Consider the following 21,700-nt stretch of genomic DNA (forward strand, 5'->3'; position numbering starts at 1 on the left):
TGGCACCAGACAGGTCTTAGCCTGAAACCTCAGAAGCAAGGCAATAAGGGAAATGCACAAAATAACCTAAGCCATGTTATGCTAAGCCTGAGAGGCTCATAGGGAGCAGTCTACCAAAGGGAGCATGTTAGCAGTCAGTATCTCCAAACTCAGGTTACTGAGAAATGTGACAGGTGACACACATGCCATGGGTAATCTCTGGCATGTGAGCAAAAGTGAGAGAGGTATATGATATTCATTCAGATAAAGTACCTCGTACCTGCAAACAGATCTACATTTTGAGGTAATCATTCCTCATAGTATCACAGCTTGTTATAAATACTATTAAAGTGTGAGAATTAAACTGCACAAATAAATAAAAGTGCGCAGCTCTCACAAACCATTGGCGTGACCACTACCATCACTTGATTTTCTCAGCCTTTTGCTCAAAATATTGCTGTTTTTATTAAACTTACCCACATTCAAGTGTTGATAAAAAAAATAATGCATGAGGCTAGAATAAAACAGTTTTTTTTTTTTTTTATGCATTTTCAGATATTCATACAACAAAGTATTCTGTGGGCCATGAAACTTTTATGAAAATTATAAAAAAATACTGGCGCTGGCTGGCAACTTTTTTCAAAAACGCTGGTAGGGAAAGAGTTAACATTCCACAAACATCGAAATTACTGTGATGCATGTGGAACCTTCGTTCATACGTCACTTCTCTGATCGGATAACTATCCAATTGGGAAAAGACTGAAAGAGAGGGCATTTTTTCGTATTCCAGATAAAACTGGACAAAATGTATCTGGTTGTTGAAGCCACATATATAAATTTTACTCCTCCTAGAATGGTAAAAATTAAACATGTGATAGATACCCAAATATGACAGCACTAATAAAGCATGCATCGCCGCAGAGGAGTAGCTGGGCCTCTCTTCAGCAAGCCGACTGTCACGTTTTGGGTTTTGTTTCATGTTCTTGTTTCATGTCTGTCATGTGATCACTGTTCTAGTCATGTGATCCTGCCATGTGTTCTGTGTTGTCATTGGTTCATTGTTTCATTGTTCACAGGTTGTCCCTTGTCTAGTCATTAGTCTTGTGTATAAGCCCTCATGCTTGCAATGTGTCTTAGTTATTGCTTGTGTAACCACTGTTTGGTAAGATTTATGTTCTTGTTTTGAGCTCATGCCATGCCACGCTTTTGTTTTATGTTTGTTATCATTTTAGTAAGTACCTGGGGCACGTTCAAGTTCAAAACGGTACGCAACGTTTTGCTACGGTTTCCGGGTTGAACGCCATGTTTCCTGGAAACGGTGTGCAACAGGGTTAGAGATACGTTTTCTCTTGTTTGGTGGGTGTGTCAGAACTGCAGTCCAATCAGCAGCAACATGTATATAAAGCACGTGGTATTAAAGGGCACCTATTATGCAAAATTCACTTTTACATGGTGTTTGAACATAAATGTGTGTTGGCAGTGTGTGAGCAAAACTGCCCTAGAATGATAAAAATGATTGTATTTTTTACAATCTCAATAAATCATAAGCACTGTCTCAGAACACCCTGTTCTGAGATTGCTCTCACTGTGACGTAGAATTGCGCTAAGCCCCACCGACGTGTTTTGATTGACAGTGTGGTTACCCCGCCCTCGGTGATCTGTACACCATCGCCATTGTTTCAACGACAGCCGGTAATGTCTCCTAAGAGGTGTAGGTGTTCTGTTGTCGGATGTAAGAATGGACATCATAGTCTTCACTGACATCATAGCCACTGAAAACCCAGCGGATGGATTTTATTTATGAAGAAAAGGCGCCACTTAAACTTCGTAAATACGTTTATGTTTGCGCGAATCATTTTCTGACTGACTGTTTAGTGAACGAGGGTCAAGTTAATCCTCAAGTGTGGATCGTTGCCTACTGTTCGCGATCCAACGTCACCTCCAGAAGTAAGTGTATTTTATGATTTTTGAGCAAAATAGTCATTTCAATAGATGTCAGCCAGTTCAACAACAAATCTGCGTCTAAAGCTATTTATTGTCGTCGTCATAGGATGTCTCAACAAACAACGTCAGACAGTTTTATGTCACGTATTATTTTTTGCAGCAATTACAAATGTAAATTAATACATGCTCTATCTCCATAGACAGTATATAAATGTCTATCTCCCTGCAGCATATGTTTTCTGGTTCTGTATAGCCATCTTCTCACATTTGCCACATAAGCACCTGTATGACAAGTAATGTCAACATGACGCAACAGCACCCCTCGCATAAATATAATTTCGTTTGTACTAAAAAAAAATTCAAAAAAATAATTCTTAGCAAACGTTATCACAGTATTTGTGTGTATGTAGTTTCAAAAAATTGCGCGAACGTTATCACAATTTGTGTGTGTGTGTGTGTGTTGCACATCCATAATTGCAAAGGAGACGCGATTAAAACTTTGTAAGTACATAAATGTATCAAATAACCATTCCGAGACGTCTTGGTCCATTCTCATTTCGTGTTTCTTCTGCCGGAGTCTCTTCATCATCTGGGTCCAGCAGGGCGGGGATATGCAGCTCATTTACATTTAAGGTGGTACACACCAAAACGGCTCTTTTTAAAACAGGCCCCAAAAATGACATTTTCAAATGGTTATAATAAATTAACTGTGTGGTATTTTGTGCTAAAACTTCACAAATACATTCTGGGGACACCCAAGATCAATATTACATTTAGTAAAAAGGGGCAATTTTTTTCAGTTTCAGCAATCCCTTCACTCGATTGGGATGTTCTCTTTTGTTCTGGGCGGCAAGTGCAGTAACTGTAACATCGGGCATATTTTGTAGTATTAAACACATATTTATACCGACTTCATCAGGCTCTGAAAATTCTTCACAAAGAACACAAAGAATGGCCTTCTCAGCTGCCATAGTTGCAACTCTTGCGTCATCAGAACAGGGTGTTCAACCATAGACAGTAAAAGAAATGGACACAGCGACCCCATTGGAACTCAATTGAGACAAGTGAAGCCCATTTTTAGCGATTTCTTAGCACTTCCTTTCCTGACGCGCAGACTCAAACCGAGCAAAGCGTTACACGGACCACGTGAGCAACCCGTCTGTCTTCTAGTAGCTGTGCCAAGCGAAATCTAAATCATTCCCTTCCGAATCTTGCAGAGACGGAGAGTGTGAGTAGGAGCTGTCCATGAGCTTGGAGCAGGAGCAACTTTTGCTAGGTTTTCTGATTAATTATATTGTCATTTTGCCTCCACGTCCCCCCGATTGCCCGCGAGCTTCTCCTCCCGTCCATACGGTAATCTCTCTACTGTACGACAGAGAGTCGCGTGGTTATGACGCAATCGTTAGCCTACTTTTACAAAAACTGCTTCTACGGGGCCATAACATAAGCTACAAGGTAATGGAGCATTTTATACATTGTCGTGTTTCTTTAGAAATAAATAATGGACAAATGGAGTCTTCAAAAGCCAAAGATGTAATTTACAAAAGATGTAAAGTTATTCGCTGTCAAAGTGACGCCAAAATGAATGGGAGTCAATGGGATGCAGGTGAAGTTCTGCTACAAGATGGTGGCACGCAGCCGGCTTCAACTTCCGGTCGACTTCCTTCCCGCCTGTGTTCAACGCATCACCGTTTCTGATTAAAAAACGTTGTGCAACGTTTTGTCAGAGCTGAACGCAGCCCTGATTAAGGCGAGACACTACAGGTGCATAGGGTAAAGTTTTAAAATAATAGATATCACCATGAAACTTTCTCCGTTGATTACTTACACAAGTATATTAAAAAAAGTTGTACTATATATATAAATATATATATATAAATATATATATATTGTTTGTTTAATTATGCAAATTAGTCATTATCTCATTAAATATGCGCAATTTTGCATATATATATATATATACTTTTTTGTTTGTTTAATTATGCAAATTAGGGATTATCTCATTAAATATTCGCAATTTTGCATTTTTTCAGTAGATAGATCTGAACATATGATAAAGCCAGGTGCAAAATTATTTCTTCATTTTGTTTACACACAAGATGAAAAGAGAATTTCAGAGGGATTGCAGGATATATGCTTTCATTACCTAGGAAATCAAAATATACTGTCCATAGCCTTAAATCGATTTTTGACTTTTTTGGATTAAAATGTCACATAAATCAGGCCAGGAATGATTTAACAAATCCCTCTGAAAATATCTTCAGAATACTGTTAAGTGTATAACTGGAAAGTTTGGTGTACATGGGTGCTACATAGGCTGAGATGTTTGTACTGGAGAATGACAAACTCATTTTGGGAAAACGGCATTTTAAATAGATTTAAAGATTTAAATGGCTCTAAATGAGATTTCGTCATTAGCTTGAAATCCCCCTTTTGACATTCACGATTGGTTACTGGTAGAAAGGAAATGCCCATATTTGGGTTACATAGCATTGTGCAGGAGACTCAGAGCTTTACAACAATACCGGTCATGACAGACTTCAGTAAACAGACGGAACTCGGCATGTCGCATTGGACAGCTAACTTTTTGGTAAATTCGGAAGAAACATACTGCCGCAAGTAAACAAAATGTAATAAAATAAACATCTTATTGTATATGTTCAACGTTTTCTTTATAGCAGCTTGAAAGAACACATACTGAAGGAGTAAACTAGTGCCTCCCTGGCCCCCTGAACAGCAGGATACAGGTCGTATCTCCATCGCTATTCCCACAAAAGCTAACAGTAGTTGGGGAGGGAGGTAAATAGAATAGAGGGACGCAATGTGGACTGTCCACCATAATTCCATCTACCTATTATCAACCCTAAGGTGTCCTTGTCTAGAGGGAAGCTCTCTAGCCCTGCATAAACTATAATAAACAATTTGAGAGGGTGGTAAAAGTGGAACGCGGAATGCATGTCGTTCTACCCATAGTGATACTCTTCACCAGTCTTTTGTGCCTAATGTCAACTAATAGCAACACATCCACAAGAGAGTGCATTATCATTTCTTATAAGAATACTTTTTTACATAAGGGAGAAAAAAGAGAGAAGATATTCTCAATACAGCCAGGTAAAGGGGGTGGGATGTCCTTAGACATACAACTGTCCTCCATAGAATATATACATGTCCTCCCGAATATAAGAATTCACCAGCGTGCATACCATAATTAAGCACTGCTAAGCGTAAAAGTTTCTTTTAGTTTAACAGGGAGGGCCCAATATAAGCGAAGGGGTCCATCATCTCACCATGACCAACATCTTTGGCAGCCCTCACATTATCCATTCCCTGGACCTAAGTCCTAGAGGAGCATGCTGAACAACATTAGTCCATACTCTGTGCCTAAGTCCTTGCAAAGCATGATTAAGCATGTTTTTCCTAGAGAAGCATGCAAACATAATTTGTGTCCGCTCTACTCTCAAAGCCTATGAAGCAGGAGAGAGTGATAGAATTATATGCAACTCTTGAAAGTCCATAAAGGCAGAACCCGACCTCAGCGTGTTTATTCTATCTTCTATCCTGATCGGATATCTACATTTACAAAAGAAACAAACACAAAAAAACAGAACTTCTTATAGCGAAAAGATGCTTGAATGCACCAACTTGGTTGTAACATTTTGCCTAAAATTTCTGCACATTGCTACAAATTTAAAACAAACTAAAAAATTATGGGGCTATGGGGGTGGCACAGTATGATATTTGGTATAGGAGATATAACGGTACAGTGCAGAAATTAGATGGCAAGCTAATCGATATGTTTTAGAAATCTGATTGTTGTATTTTAGGTTTTTAATCTGTATTGTCTGCAAAGCAAATGCTAAAAAAACAAACAAAAAAAAAACAAAAAAAAAAAACAAAGAAATGCATATCATCAATCTAACAGACTCTTTGGGTGATGAATCCTCACATTGTACAAATAATCGTCCATTCAAATTCACCCAATAGCATTGCAGTAAAGATAATAGAGGTTTTGAGAAATCTATAATCATGCTATTTGCAGTGTATAAAAGTCACAGACTTACAAAAACAGTATTGGAAAGTGCAGAGCTAATGACCTTTGTAGCTCTTAACTGTTGATGCTGTTGACCTTTACTCCTAATATTCTCAAATCTCTCATCTCATGATGCAAGTTTCTGGACAGCAGTGCATCACTGCTGAGGTCACTGGGCAACCCCATAAACATTTTGATGTTTCAACAAGGAACCTTATAACCTTCAATTCAGTTCATGTCACGTGTATTTCAAGAGGTCACATTTGCCCCTAGCTAGATGCTTTAAAACAAAGAGATCCATTCAGGAGCAAACCTGCATGGCCTGACTAACAACTTCTACAACACTGATGGCTATAACAAATGAAATAGGACAACAAAGATCACACAAATAAACTTTATTTCTCTTACTTTGTATTGTTAATGTTTTGTGAATATGAATGTTTTGAAGGTCTATTAAAGGTTGTATCAGCGATTTCAGGCCCAAAAAAGGCCCAAACATAAATGATCACATTCATCTAATCTTTCCTAATGATCCGCTAGCTGCCCGCCCCATAAGCAGGCCGTCAAAAAAACGCGTCTCTAGAGGCAGCCTAGGCTATGTGATCTGCACACAAAAACAATTGGTTTCACCAACCACTCAAAACCGGGGTGGGTGTTGTGAGGTTTTGCTCCGACTTTTGTTCTCCGACTTCGCGTGCAGCCGTGCACGAGCCTCACAACACCCACCCCCTGTCGGTGATTGGTTGGAACAATTATTTATTTTGGTTTTGGTATGTATACGCGGTTTTTTGATGGCCTGCTTGTGGGGCGGGCAGCTAGCGGATCATTAGGAAAGATTAGATGAATGTGATCATTTATGTTTGGGCCTGAAATCGCTGATACAACCTTTAAGATTGAGAGGTATTTTCTAGAAATTAGTCTGCATGATTAACACAGCAGCTAAAAGACAAATTATAATTTCTTCCATAAACTAATGTAAAAATAGGTGATTTAGATGAATGATTTCTTATTCACCCAGGAAACAAGTTAGTGTGTTAGTCACATCAAGGATATAGGCATTCCTGTAGGTCAAAGAGAGCATGACTAGCAGCCAATTGGTTCAAAAGGGAATGCATACTGCTAAAATATATACCTTGGCTATAAGTGTCTGCATTGGGAACCCATAAAATGCTTAATGTGAGGGATAGTTCAGCCAAAAATGATATTAAACCCATGATTTACTCACACTCAAGCCGTTCGAGATGCATATGTCAATAATTTTTCAGATGAACTCATTTTCAATTATTTTAGATCTTTCAGTGGTTATAATGTCAAGTTATGGGGTCCACTCCTTCAAGTCCCAAAAATGTGCATGCATCCTTCACAAAAGTAATCCATCCGTCTCCAGGGGGATAAACGAAGGCCTTCTGAGGGTAATCCGTGCGGTTTTGTCGTAAAAATATACATATTTAAACCTTTATAAATGAAAATAACTGGCTTCCGGTAACGATCGACGCGCATTCACGGCAGATGGATGCCGGCGTATGACGTAGGACGTGGCGTTTGATTTAGCTATACTTCGTTCTACGTCACAACGCTTACTACGCTACGTCCTACGTCATACGCCGGCATCCATCTGCCGTGAACGCGCAGATGGCATTTTACACATACAGTATGTGACTACTTGTCTGCAGCTTCAAATTCAGAATACAGGTTTGTGACTATTGTCTGCGAGTGAAAATCTCAACATTCAACTTAAGATTTTTATTTTACAGGTTTTCACATTGGAGCTGTGAGTGTAAATGTTCACGTACAAGTATGAATATTTGTTGTACAAGTTCTCAAATTCACATCTACGTGGTTTAGAGTTTTGCTACTCTACTCTACTTTGCTACCTTCATAGGTCACTGCCCTGCAGAGTTAAGCTCTAACTCCAATCAAAAACACCTGATCAAGCTAATCAAGGTCTACAGTAACTAGAATATTACAAGTAGGTTAGTTTGATCAGGGTTTGAGCTAAATTTTACAGGACAGCTGCACTCCACGGCCAGATTTAAGGGAACTCTTGCCTGGGTTTTTGGCAATAGTAATGTTGAAAAAAATGTGGTTCTTGTAGAAGGGATCAATCATTATACTCTTGAGTTTAAGATCAAACGTTGAGAAGGGTGTCTGAGGTATAGAATAATATAGGTAGAATAAAATGCTAAATACATTTTATGTATCCTCTTTCAGGAGTTTCAGCAATTTCCATACAGAAAGAACCAATTACTGTTGCCAGGATACAGCAGAGGCTTGAGCTTGCACAGTCACCAGAAACCAGTGCCAACCCAGAGCTGTATTCTCTTTTGGCTGTTCTGCATACTGTGATAAAATGCCAGGCTTATCTAATCATAGTGGATTTGGTGAAGTGCTGAAGATTGTGTTTGCATGATTGTGTGCTTGACTGAAAACTCCAGTCTAAAGATTAATTTGTCTGCATGCCAATTTGAGAATCTAGCAGTGTGTTAACAAGGAAGTCGAGCTTAGTGTTGTTAGATGATAAATATATATAAGACAGCAGCAAAGAGGCAGACAGCATCACTATGATCAAGTGCTAAATCGAAATACACTTGGACTCAAAGGATCTTTTGAATGCTGATTAAAAATTGAATTAATGTAAATTAAGTAAGAGTAAACTAACATTTCATATTATTTTGAAGGATATGGCTTTGCTAATTTATAAATTGCCTAACTGCTTTGTATCCTCGGTGTATGTTTAACTACATGTGACACAGGATTCATTCTGATGAACAATTTAGCATTTTTTTTACACATTATGTTCGAGTAGCCTAACTTGAGGTGCCGTTTACACGTCAAGCTATTTCTTTGCTTGAGAATTCCATTGTTGGCGGCAGGATCGCAAATGTTGAGTGATTTGGGAACAGAAATATTTCTGAACCTGACTCTTTGTGGTGTTAGATTGAAATAATCATTAGTTTTTATTAGCATGTAATTTATTTTTATTTTTTACTTACTGACCCCAAACTTTTGAATTGTAGTGTATATTTTTTTGCATGAGCGCATGAGTGAGTGGGTAAGTTAACCCAAACCCTTGAATCTTGGCAACTGTTCACTTTTATTGTAATGTGACCATGTATTTTGGAACCACCTATCATTTCTGCCAGACTGTAAAAAGAAGAATCACATGGTAGTGGAAGGCACCCATTTAATTATAAAAACTATTTTTGGCTTGTCAAAGTAAAATGTGATAACAGGTGTAATGGCCGTTACATCAAAGCAAATTTATCCAGGTCTAAAATATTTATGATGCATGTTGGTGTTTTAGAAACACACAAAAGCATGTAAATCATTTTGCTAAATATTAGCCTGAATTGGTAAGCTAGTTAGTTTTTAGTTTTTTTTTTTTTCAAAATGGCAGCAATTGGGCAAAGTGAGCCACACAGTAGAAGTATAAACTGTAATAATTTCAATGTAATAATATGCATCTGGTTAAGTTTAATATATTTATATATATACCAAACCCTTCTCTGATAAGAACCAAAAGATGCTTCCCCCCCCCCCCTTTTTTTTTTTTTAAAGTGGAACTATTCTAAGTATACTTGAGTACACTTTAAATATCTATTCTTGTATTTAAGTTTTGAAATGCAGAATTCACTCAGCATAAACGTCAAATGTATTTTGATGACATTACAAGTGCAATTCAATTACACTGTAAGGGTGTATTCACGCCTTGTTTGGTTCGACTGAATCTAACTCAAGTTTGTTTCCCCTCTTGGTGCGGACCTTTTGGGCAGGTGTGAATACAGCAATCGAACTCGGGTGCGAACCAAACAACCGAACCGAGACCCAGCTGAAGAGGTGGTCTCGGTACGGTTCCAAACGAACACTGGTACGGTTCGTTTATGGTGTGAACATGAACCCACCCAATTGAAGAAAGCACTGCGCCTTTAAGACTTTATTTGACTGCTCTTACGGGGATACTTAACAAAACGGACATTTTGGCATAATGGTGTGTGTTATTGTTCGTTCAAGCGCGAAAGAGAATTCGATTCTGGCGCGCTGTCTGTGCACACGATATTTTTACGCGTCTTTCTTCGTGTCGTGTGTGCATCAGAACATTCACAGACAGAGCATTCTCTTTTGTCTTATCGCGCTTAAATGGTTTAAAAGCATGTTCTCTCCGCCGGAACCGTCTTGCAGCACATTGTCTTCTCAAAATCCTAATTACAACATCATATAGATGACATTGTATCATATGATGCTTATTAGTTTCTTCATATTGCGTTTGTAGAGAATAACACCAAATCAGTAAAAGAACAAATATTGCGTTACGAAATATCTCCATGCTGAGCCTGTTTTTGCACTTCCTGCTTTTCCCTGCTTGGAATTCCTGTCCAATGAATGGACGACCTTAGCACACGTGTGGTTTTGTTAAATTTTGGTTCACTTGCAAAAAAGAGCAGTGTGAAAGCAAACCGTACCAAACAAAACAAAATCAACATTGTATTTGGTCTGGAGCAAAGCAAGTGAACAATCGGTCTTTCCTGGTGTGAATACACCCTAAGGGCCCTATCTTGCACCGAGCCCAATTAACTTTGTACACCGATGCATGTATCATTCCTATTTTGCACCCGATGCACAGCATACTTTTCCCTCGACAGACGCACGTTGGTAAATTAGGGAATGAACTTGCGCTCCCAGGGGCGGTTCAGCGAAAAGGGGAGGCGTGTCCCGGCGCAAACTTTCCCTGGTGCTATTTTGCAGTTACAGAAAACAATTCCGCCACAGACCAGGAAAAACCTAGTCTAAAGCCAGTGGCGTGTTCAGATGCTATTTTAAGGGCGCATGCTTGGCCATAATGTAGCGTGTGCACAACGCGCATACACTTTGCTTCTCTCATCTACACACAGACGCAGCAGTTTGCCATTTATAATTACATACATAATTACAAGGAAAAATATTCCACATGAGGGAAATCATTGTGGTGTCCATGAAGATGTGAAAAAATAGGCATAAATCTAGCTTACACATTTACCAAAATTATTATACGCCTGTTTAATCTAAGCTTATCTGGGTGGGTTTCTCCCATCCCCATACAATGTCACTTCTCTGTCTTTTACGGCCCTGACGAGAACGTCGGTTTCCTCTACTGTGAACCGCTCCTGGTGTGCGCATGGCAAATCCGCCGTTATAATAGCAAACCGCCATGGAACAAGCGCGCCTACTCTTAAAGGGAATGTGAGATGATGCTCTGATTGGTTTATTGCACGTTACGCCCAAACCACACCCATGAGTAATGTAGCTACTTCAAACCAATTTTAGATTTGTGTCAGGCGCAAGAGTCATTCATCTCGCCGGTATAATAGCAACAGTGCCCGAGATCCGCCCACAAAGTTACTTGCGTTTCATGTTTGATACTTCAGATCGTTAAAATAGGGCCCTAAGAGTGTTTAACATTCTGTAATGATTTAGTCCACTGGAGGCAAGTTGAAGTGAGAACCCAAATGCAATTTATTAACAAAACGTGATCAAACATAAAACAAAGGCATGACGAGGCATGAAGCTGGAAACTCAAAACAAGAACATCGACAGGAAACATTTAATACTCAACCAAGACACAGGGCAAACATGAGGGCTTAAATACACAGACTAATTACAAGACAAGGAACACCTGTGAACAATGATCAGACGATTAACCAATGACAAGACACATGGCAGGATCACATGACAAACAGGGAATCACATAAAAAGACACAGAAACAAGAAACAAAACGCGACACATACATTAATATTATACTAACACTTCCGGCAAGATGGCGGACCAGGTGCATCTTGTGTTCTGAGCTCAGTGGCATAGTCCCAGTATTTATTTGCGTTCTGTAATCCATTCGTTATTATTTTGCCATTTTATTTAATTTTATGCCCTCTAGCTTTCATACAGTTAATATTTGAAAATTAGTGCACCATGACGTCGAAAAAGAGTTCTACTCTAACCCGCTGCAGCGAGGCAATGGATTGCCACGGATATGCCGTAAGGATGGAAGACTCCACTGAAAAGGCTAAAAGGAAAGACCCCTTCTCGCCGATGAAGAATCCTCCAGCAACTAAAAAAAAAGACACTGGGTCAGAAGGTAAAGAGGGCATGAATGCTATCTTGGATGCTATAAAGCATCTAACTGATAAAGTTGACTCATTTGGCTCTCAACTTCAGCAAAACGCTGCAATGCTAGCTAGTATTGTGAAGGCTGTCGAGTTTAACGCAGCAGAAATTAAAGACTGTAAATCCCAGTTGCAAACTACTGGTCGAGAAGTTTCGGTGTTAAAGAAAGATAACGAAGAGCTAAGGGAACGGGTCTTAGAACTAGAACGGTACAAGCGCCGCTGGAATCTCAGAATTCGTGGAATAAAAGAAAAGGAAGGCGAAGATATACGTATGGTGGTTACCGACTTGCTGGTGAAAATCTCCCCGTCATGGTCCCCGAACATCAACCACATCGTTGATACAGTCCACCGCGTGGGTAAATGTGAAGAAAACAAAACAAGGCACGTCATCATTCAATTCACTCAGAGAATACACCGTGACGTGTTGTGGCGGATGACCAAAGACCTCACCATGTGCAAAGATCTTGAAATCAGTTTCCTGGAAGATTTCTGTAAGGCTGATAGGGATTTGCGGGCAGCATTGTGGCCAAAGATACAGCAAGCGAGAGCAGCCGGCAAACGTGCGTACTACAGAGGTGGTGCTGGATACATCAATGGACAGAGAATCACTTGAGATCATGACATGAGGTATACTGGCGAGGGCCTGTTGCGTTAAATATACAAATGGTCTTCCATCTGTTTTTGTGGACAAAATCAGATTGGATTGCAGTTACACAGTTATCGAAAAGGAATTTAAGGGACTGTGCCTGTTTTCAGGTTTTTCCTATATTTGTTGCCTTTTCTGGCTTCTTCATTTTATATAGTCTGTTGGACTAGGACTGCGTCTAATTACAGTTGCTTGTTTATTTGTGTATTATGAATATTTGTTTTTCAGGTATTTCACTTAACGCTAGGGGATTAAGGGACAACATTAAGAGAAAGTCTGTATTTTTGTTTTGTAAGGGTGAAAAAGCAAACTTTATTTTATTACAAGAAACTCATTCAAAACCTGAGGATGAGAAATTTTGGGTAAACCAATGGGGAGACAAAATTCTTTTTGACCATGGTTCAACTAAATCTGCAGGATTAGCTATTTTGTTTTGCAATTCACTTGGTAAAGTAGTGACATCTAGGGGTAGCAATAACGGTCACTGGTTACTTTGCGTTTTGACCATTGATGACCAGTATATCTTTCTAATAAATGTTTATGGATATAATAATCTAGTTCAAAACAGACAATTGATTTCAGATGTGTCAGACGTCATGGATGGCCTTAAAGTTTTCTATCCAACTGCTAACATAATTATGGGGGGCGACTTTAACATGGTACAGTATATGATGAATGGCTTGATAGATATCCTCCCAAATGTCAATATAGGTCTTATAACCCTACCCTGTCTGATTTCTGTCGCAAGCACAACTTACTAGATCCCTGGCGTATCAAACATCCGGATGTTGAACAATATTCTTGGTTCAAACCAAATAATACAGCAAAGTCAAGAATAGATTTCTGGTTAATCTCCTCCTCTATGGTAAATATTGTTTCTGATTGTTGTATGTCAGCAGCACCTCTCACAGATCACTCTGTTATTAAGTTACTTCTCAATCCTTCTGGTGTTAGAGGCAATAATAAGGGGTATTGGAAATTTAATTCTAATCTATTAAAATGCCAATCATTTCAGGATGGTATTAAAAACATAATCTCTAAGGTTATGAACGATGATTTAATAATGTCCTATGTTGCTATGTGGGAATTCCTTAAATTTAAAATGAGAGAATTTTCTATTCATTTTAGAAAATCCCTTAATAGAAATAACAAATTAACAGAAATTACCGTCATTAAGGAAATAAACAAATATTATAACAGAACATCACTTACCGATACTGATAAACGGATGTTACAATGTCTACTAACTAAACTGGATGATATCTATCTTCAAAAAGCTGAAGGAGCCTTCATAAGATCTAGGGCAAAGTGGATTGAGGAAGGGGAGAAAAGTACCGCTTATTTCTGTCGTCTAGAAAAAAGAAGGCAGGAGAGACTTGCTATTAAAGCATTATTAATTAATGGTAATAGTCACAGACCGATCTTTGATTGCTAAGGAAGCTGCCTCTTTCTATAAAAAATTATATTCCTCAACCTTTTCCTCGGATAATGCCGAATCATTTTTCAGCCATATTAAAGATCTGATTCCCCGTATAGATGATGAGTATGCACTGCTATGTGATGCTGATATTACCTCTGATGAGCTGGATAAAGCTGTAGACAGTTTGTCTGTAAATAAATCTCCGGGCAGCGATGGTTTCACAGCCAATTTCTATAAACACTTTTGGGGTTTATTGAAAGATCCTTTCTCTCTCATGTTAAAAGAAGCTACAGATAATATGATATTCCCCCTTACAATGAAACAAGGTGTAATAACTTTAATCCCTAAACCTGATAAGGACTCCAAATTTTTAAATAATTTTAGGCCCATTACTCTATTAAACACCGATTACAAAATTGTAACCACTGTCTTCGCTAGCAGACTGAAAAAATTCCTACATAAAATTATAAGCGACTCTCAATCAGGTTTATGAAAGGAAGATCTATCCATAACAATATTCGGTTAGTTCTGGATATTTTAGATTATAGACATCTTATTGATGATGATGGTTTTATTTTATTTCTTGATTTCTTTAAGGCATTTGATTCAATTGAACACCCATTTATTTTGAATAGTTTAAGATTATTTGGTTTTGGAGAGAAATTTAGAAATATAATTGAATCCCTTTATGAAAATTCAAATAGTTCAATTTCTTTATCAGGAGGTACATCATCATTCTCTATCAAACGTGGGGTTAAACAGGGTTGCCCCTTATCCCCATTTCTCTTTATAATAACCACAGAGCTGCTTTCTATCTTTCTTAATTAAAATATAGCTCCATTAGAGGTGTTTGGGCATCCAGTTCTCATAAGCCAGTTAGCTGATGACACTACCATCTTTATGAAGCAGCTTTCGAAAGTCCCCAAAATCCTGCAAATAATCAAAACATTTTCTAAAGCTTCTGGCTTAGAATTAAATTTGCAAAAGTGTGAGTTGATGCCAGTTGTGCCAAGATGTATCTACCCTGCATGCTCGTTATCAATACCAAATAAAGTGATTAAAAAAATTAATCAGATTAATTTTGATTATATCTGGAGAAAGAATTACATTACATCATTACACTAAAACAGCAGAGTTGACTAAAGAATTCAAAGATGGAGGTCTACAAGCCATTGATTTTGATCTCATAAATGGAACTCTTAAAATTAACTGGTTGAAATCCTTCCTTAATAATGATAACTTTTGGTTTCACATCCCCAGAGAAATATTTAACCCTCAGAGGTCGGAGATCACGCCGGCGTGATCTGCTCGCTTTTTTTCCTTATGAGTTGATTGAGACCCAAAATTCTCTTTTGACTTTGATTTTACAAAACAAGTTTCATACATCAATCGATTCTGTTAAATGTGTATTATTTTTGTGTATACTCACAATAAAAACAAAGTGTTGTGCTTTTTGCCAAATAAAGAAAAATAAACACGAAGCGAGTTCTGCCTTCTCTCTGTCCCTGTAGTCCATTCTGAAACGCGTCCGAAAATGAGCAATATCTCAGTGAATATGCAGTCAAACAGGCATTCTGACACACAGGCATGAAGCTTGAATTCTCTTCTTTTTAATGAAGTAATTTATATAAAAAACAAATATTCTCATCTTGTGAAATCTGTATTAAAAGAGAGCGATTCCAGTCAACCTCATTAGAGCTAATTCAAATGTAATGTGACTCCGCCCACAGAGAGCGCGTGCTATTCAAACGCAAATGGCTGAGGTAATCCGCGCAATCCTGTGAACGCCCCTATCATCAGCATGAGAAAACCAAAACACCAGTTTATTCAGAACATTACTTCACCGTCTCGCAGCGCTGTGAGGTATAATGAGGAATATGAGGAATACGAGCTGAGGAATACTAGTAAGTTTTTCCTTCTCGGGTTTCTGTTTATGAATGAACGAACGGCATAGATGCGCGCTGTTTACCACAGCTGGCAAAAAAACAATAATACGTGACAGTTCTCCATTATGGACGCCAGCGCTCTAAAACTTTCACAGAGACCTCAAAACAGAAAGTACAAATCCTTTCTTTAAAACGAATTTCGTTTTGTATCAATTGTATCTTAATTTAAAAAAAAAAAATTCATTAACAAATTTCCTGGATTTAAAGTAAATATAGGCTAGCAATCACAACATGGTGCTTGAACTGGAGATCATCATGAATCATGAGCCTACTCGCCTCACATGTCTAAAAAATGTGAAATATATTTACAGAAAACTGGTTCTACACAAAACCATCCAAAACAAACTATGTATAATAAATGTGCATTTCTCCGGTGCGTTCACTAGCCTACTGCAAAGATCGCAAGCCTATCGTCAACGAATGATGATTTTTTAGCAAACTGTATTGCTATACTGAGATGAGTAAAAATCGACTGAAATATGTTGAAATAAAATGTAGGCTATTTGTATAAGCAACGTGAACTGCAAATTAACATTTATATGCCCTAATATTTCATGAAAACAACATTACAGTCAGGCGAAATATGAAAGACAACACTTGGTTTAGTAGATTTGGGTACAGTTTTTACTGTAGAATATACTGCCACATCAAATAAGCTTTTGTTTAGCAATTTCTATATATAAAATAGCCTACTATTTTTGTCAAAAATAAAGTCATCAACTAAGATGTTTGTTGGCTATATTCAAAGTAATGAATACATAGATAAAATGTAGGCCTATAATCTTTTTTTTTTTTTTTTTTACAAAGAAAGAGTACACTTTAAATATTGTTGAAATTGTAATTATTGTTGTAATTGTAACCTTTTTAATAAAATAGCAAAACATATGTACAAGATAGATGTAAGCAAAATCTTAAATGGTCAATTTAAGTCTTCTTCTAAATATCCTTTGTCATTGCATTGTGGCTCAGTCAGTTTCACACCTGTGTGAATGGCTCATCATTATGCAGAGTGGGTGGTAATTCAGGTGTAAACCACTCCTCGTTCACGCCCCCTCGCATATTGGCTTTTCAAGCAAAACCTGTTTTACATCAATTTAAATCAATGTATGGTTTTATGTGAACAATAAAGCAAGACTATTTTCACATAATTTTGAAGAAAAAATTCTAGGCGAGGACATCCATTGGTCAAAAGTCTTATTGACACATATTTACTATTTGTTTTGTGGCCTTATTTCAGAAATTTTAGTTTTTAGTTTTTTCAATATCCATGCATAAACATTATTCTCTCAAAAATGAAAACATGTACATTCACGTGGCTCACATATTATTGTAGCGCTGTTTGTGCTTTATAGAGTGAATTTACACCTTTGCCATTAATATGTTTATAAGCAACTGAAAAAAGCACAAATGTCAGGGCATGTCAGAACATCTCAAGGGCCCCAAAAACAGCCCAGACTCCAGAGGGTTAAGAAAATGGGAGGGATCGAATTTTTACTTAGATGTGATTTCATTCTTCAGCGTCTCCCTATCAAACTATCCCAGTTTCACCAGCAAGTCTTGTTGTACTGGAAGCTCTTATACAACCATAATTTTACACCACACAAAACCCCAGTGTGGAATAATAGATATATCACAATAAGAAACAAATCATTGTATAAAAAGGAGTGGATGGAGAAAGGTCGGTATATGGTCGGTGATTCGTTTAATCGATAGCAGAGGATATTTTATATCACATGAGAGTTTCTGTCTCAAATATGATATAACCTGTAGTCAGAACACATTTACCCTATGATTAAAGCTATCCCCAATGCTTTCATGTGTTTGGTTCAAGGATACCTTTCAACAACAAATCCTCCCATTTTTTGTCTCCCATTACTTTTAGTTGAAGGTGTCGATTTTAAAGAAATTAAACTTCCAAACAAAATTATTAGAAATATGTTTGATAACGTCTTGGTTACGTATGTAACCCTCGTTCCCTAAGTAGGGAACGGAGACGTTACGTCGGATGACGACGAATGGGGTTTCGCTTAGAAAGCCTCTCACCTTCGAGTATATAAAACGAGCCAATGGCAATGAAATGCCATGGGTCTGCGGAATTTGCATAGCGTATCTCCGCCCCACGCAGGGGGTATATAAGGAAGTATGCCGGCAACATGCAGATATGTCTTCGCTGAGGAGCCGAGACTGAACTCAGGCGTTCCCAGCGGTACAGCGGAAGTGGCGAGGAGACGTAACGTCTCCGTTCCCTACTCAGGGAACGAGGGTTACATACGTAACCGAGACGTTCCCTTTTGTGGTCACTCCGAGTTACGTCGGATGACGACGAATGGGGTCCCCAGTCTAATCACGCCACCTCGGCTGTCTTCCAGTGCCCTGCGTAAGTCTGAGCTCCCTGTCGTGAGACTAGCACGGACGAAGGAGTCCTACTTAACACAGGAATACCAAGGTACACTGGGAAGCATATCTCAGAGGAAATATGCAATTATGCCCAGCCCGAGGGGGGGACTTGGAATACACATACGACCCAGAGGGGCTGCATATGGAGTATCACTGGGGTGTCCAGCCGCAGGTGGAATATTTCAACCCCAGGGGTGGCAAGGTGGCTTGCCGAGGGAAAGACACATGCTCAGAGAGGCTTACAGTGGAAATACACATGTGGGGGTCGCCCGGAGGGGGAACCATGCACATGGAGGCACCTAGCCAAGCGCGAAAGCTGCCGAAGGCATAACTCTGGCATTGACGTCGACAGTGCTGGAGGAGACTCAGGGCTTATGAGGCTCACCTGAGGAAAATATCGCACGTATCCCGTCCGTGGAGAGGAATGGCGAGCAAGCAAAGACACCTGAGCAGAATCTAGTACAGGCTAGTTGAAGCGAGTACATGAAAGAGACTGGCTCCACTCAGAGATTATAGAATCTCGCGAATGTGTAAGGTGTCGCCCAGCCTGCAGCTCTACAGATGTCTGTTAGCGAGGCGCCATGCCCTAGAGCCCAAGAGGATGCCACACTCCGAGTGCAGTGGGCCGTCACACCAAGGGGGCATGGTCGACCACTATCTAGTGAGACAACCTTTGCTTGGAGAGAGCCTTTCCCTTCAGCTTCCCACCGTAACAGACAAAGAGCTGGTCTGAGGTCCTGAAACACTGCGTTCTGTCTACGTAAGCACGGAGGGCGCGTACTGGACAGAGCAGTGCCAAGGCTGGGTCTGCCTCCTCCAAGGGCAGCGCTGGCAGGTTCACTACCTGGTCTCGAAAGGGTGTGGTAGGAACCTTGGGCACATATCCAGGCCGGGGTCTCAGGATCACGTGAGAGTTAGCCGGCCCGAATTCCAGGCACGCGTCGTCAACCGAAAATGCCTGCAGGTCCCCTACCCTCTTGATGGAGGCCAATGCAACCAGGAGCGCTGTCTTCAATGACAGGAACTTAAGCTCCACTGATTGCAGAGGCTCAAAGGGAGCACTCTGCAGGGCAGTTAAAACCACTGAGAGGTCCCAAGAGGGTACGAGGGGAGGACGAGGAGAATTCAGTCTCCTCGCTCCCCTCAGGAACCTGATGATCAGGTCGTGCTTTCCCAGAGACTTACCATCAACTGCGTCGTGATGTGCGGCAATAGCGGCAACATACACTTTAAGGGTGGAGGGAGACAGCCTTCGCTCCAACCCTTCTTGTAGGAAGGAAAGCACGACACTGATCGGGCATTTTGTGGGTTCTTGATATTTAGAAGAACACCAGTTGACGAAGAGGTTCCACTTCAACGCATAGGCATGTCTCGTGGACGATGCTCTAGCGGAAGTGATGGTAGCCACCACCGCTGGTGGTAAGGTACTCAAACCTGCCTCGTCCCGTCCAGGAGCCACACGTGGAGGTTCCAAAGATCGGGACGAGGGTGCCATAAGGTGCCCCGTCTCTGAGAAAGCAGGTCCTTCCTCAGAGGGATTGGCCAGGGAGGTGCTGTCGCGAGGAGTACTAGTTCTGAGAACCAGGTCCGGTTGTGCCAATACGGGGCAACCAAAATGACCTGCTCCTCGTCCTCCCTGATCTTGCGCAAGGTCTGCGCAAGGAGGCTCACTGGGGGAAACGCATACTTGCGTAGGCCCCGCGGCTAGCTGTGCGCCAGTGCATCCATGCCGAGCGTGCCCTCAGTCAGGGAATAATACAGGTCGCAGTGGGACGAGTCGTGGGAGGCAAACAGATCTACCTGTGCGTCCCCGAACTGATCCCAAATCAGCTGGACCGACTGGGGATGGAGTCGCCATTCTCCAGCGAGAGGCCGAAGCCGAGACAGCTCGTCGGCTGCCTGGTTCAGGTCTCCCGGGATATAAATGGCTCGAAGCGACCTCAGATGCTTCTGACTCCATATGAGGAGGTGGCGAGCGAGTTGCGACATACGGCGGGAGCGCAGACCACCTTGATGGTTGATGTACGCTACTGTCGCGGTATTGTCTGATTGGACTAGTACGTGCTGACCCCTGAGCAACGCACGGAAGTGGTGCAGGGCGAGACGTACAGCCAGCAACTCGAGGCAATTGACATGCCAAAGGCGCTGGGGTCCTGTCCAGGAACCCGCGGCAGCATGTCCATTGCACATGGCACCCCAGGTGGAGGCATCTGTTGACACAACAACATGCTGGGAAACTCGTTCTAAGGGCATTCCGGCCCGTAGAAAACTGAGGTTCGTCCACGGGGTGAAGGTCTGACGGCAGGCTGGAGTCACTGGGACTTGGAGCGTGCCGTGTTGCCATGCCCACCTCGGGACTCGATCGCGAAGCCAAAGCTGAAGCGGTCTCATATGAAGCAACCCGAGCGGCGTTACTGCGGCTGCGGATGCCATATGCCCCAGGAGCCTCTGAAATAATTTCAGTGGAACCGCACTCTTGTCGTCGAATTGGCGAAGACAAGTCAGCAGTGACTGCACGCGCTCGCTCGTAAGCTGCGCGCACATGGCGACCGAGTCGATCTCCATACCGAGAAAAGAGATCCTCTGCACGGGGCAGAGCTTGCTCTTCTCCCAGTTGACCCGAAGGCCCAGACGAGCTAGGTGCCGGAGCACAAGGTCCCTGTGTTCGCAAACCTGGTCTCGAGAGTGAGCTAGGATTAGCCAGTCGTCGAGATAATTCATGAATTAATTAATAAAATGGAGACATGAAAATAGGCGTCCTTCAGGTCGATCGCTGCAAACCAATCCTGCGGCCGCACGCACTGGAGGATGCGTTTGGCTGTGAGCATCTTGAACAGCAGCCTGTGAAGGAGGACCAGCGTCCCACGGGGGCGTGCTCTGGCAGGGGTATGGCGACAGAGGGGGATGAGAGGAGCGTGGCCCGTGGGCGGCGCGTGCTGTCATCCACAGCCTCTTGGGGCTCAGAGAAAGAGCATGAGTTCTTTTTGAACGAGATTCTCCCCCAGCCCTCCACCGGGGGAAGGAGTGGTCCTGCTACCAGCTCCTGAAAGAACTGAGCCCTAACTACAAGCTGCCCGTCTCAGAAGTGCTGCTTAGCCAGGTGTTAGCTGGCTAAGGGGCAGAGACAGGCGGTGCCAGCCTCCAGCGACCTCCTCGTGCTCGGGCCGTTGAAGGCTCGAGGGGAGGAGCCGCATGGA

Source organism: Scardinius erythrophthalmus (assembly GCF_964197995.2).
Source record: "Scardinius erythrophthalmus genome assembly, chromosome: 12".
Classification (NCBI taxonomy): domain Eukaryota; kingdom Metazoa; phylum Chordata; class Actinopteri; order Cypriniformes; family Leuciscidae; genus Scardinius; species Scardinius erythrophthalmus.